At 37.1% G+C, this 1,195-nt stretch overlaps 1 pseudogene; it reads right to left on the reverse strand.

Moving 5' to 3' along the window:
- Positions 1-671: 671 nt before the first annotated feature.
- On the reverse strand, positions 672-904 carry LOC111727999 (annotated as a pseudogene).
- Positions 905-1,195: the final 291 nt, after the last annotated feature.

Here is a 1,195-nt window from a genome sequence, read left to right on the forward strand (position 1 = left end):
AAAAAAAAAAAAAAAATGGTGGTAGCAATTTGAAAATGAAGGTCCTAGTTCTAGTGTAGAAGGATAAGGCATCACAACTCCAAACTGAATTAAAGATTTTGTACATCTAATACTCCAGAGACTGGTAAACGAAGATTTAAAAAAACATGTAAGTTTTACGGGTATTTATGGAGAAAGAAGAAAATAATGAATAGAACGAAAAGACGCCAAAGACCAAAGAAACCTCACTGGGAAGAGCAGAGATGTGCTTTGACAGCAGGGACCAAATCCCACATCCCAAATCCATAAGTCTTAGCTCTAGTGCCTGGTAGGAACATGTGCCTTTCATGTGTTCCTTCTTCCCTCCCCTTCCCTTCCCTTCCCTTCTTGGCTGACTTCCCACCACCAATCTCATGTGTGTTTATACAATGCAAACAACCTAATATTAAACTATGTATTACATTACTACACATAGTGTACTCTCCCTTCCCTTCTCTCTTTTACCAGCTTCATTTAGAAGTTCACATACCATAAAAATCACCCATTTAAAGTGTGTAGTTTAATTTTTTTTTTTACTATTAGAAAAAATTATTGAACAAAAAGTTGGATATGAAAGTATACAAGATCTAATTTTGACATCATAGTAAAACAGGTTCATTGGAGAGGGGACATGCCTGCTGAGCAGCCATTATTTATACTTGTTCCCAGGCTTCTAACATGATGATGCTATTTCCTCCTATTACCACCATTCCAATATTATACTGTTGCCCACTGCTTGCCATCGCCACACATTCATCTACACAAGATCCATAAGGGGATCAAATCTCTGCAATATTCCTTGGACATGTCTGTCCCACCATTTGATTTCAAAGATAACTTCTTGTCCATAAATTTTTTTTACCTCGGGAGGGTGAGCTTTGCTCATGTAACTACTCCACCGGATCAAAGATGATCACAAATGTCAATTCAATGGTTTTTATTGTATTCACAGACATGTGCAATCACCATCACAATTTTAGAACATTTTAGTCACCTCAAAAAGAAAACTTATACTCCATAGCTATGGCCCCCTCGTCCTCCAATTCCTCCCCAGCCCGAAGCAAACAGAAATCTACTTTCTGTACCTATAGATTTGTTATTCTAGACATTTCATAAACATAGAATCATGCAATATGTCATTGTTGTGACTGACTTATTTTGCTTAGCACAATGTTCA

The sequence above is a fragment of the Otolemur garnettii genome, unplaced genomic scaffold (assembly GCF_000181295.1).
Source record: "Otolemur garnettii isolate 467f Iridium unplaced genomic scaffold, OtoGar3 scaffold00137, whole genome shotgun sequence".
Taxonomy (NCBI): domain Eukaryota; kingdom Metazoa; phylum Chordata; class Mammalia; order Primates; family Galagidae; genus Otolemur; species Otolemur garnettii.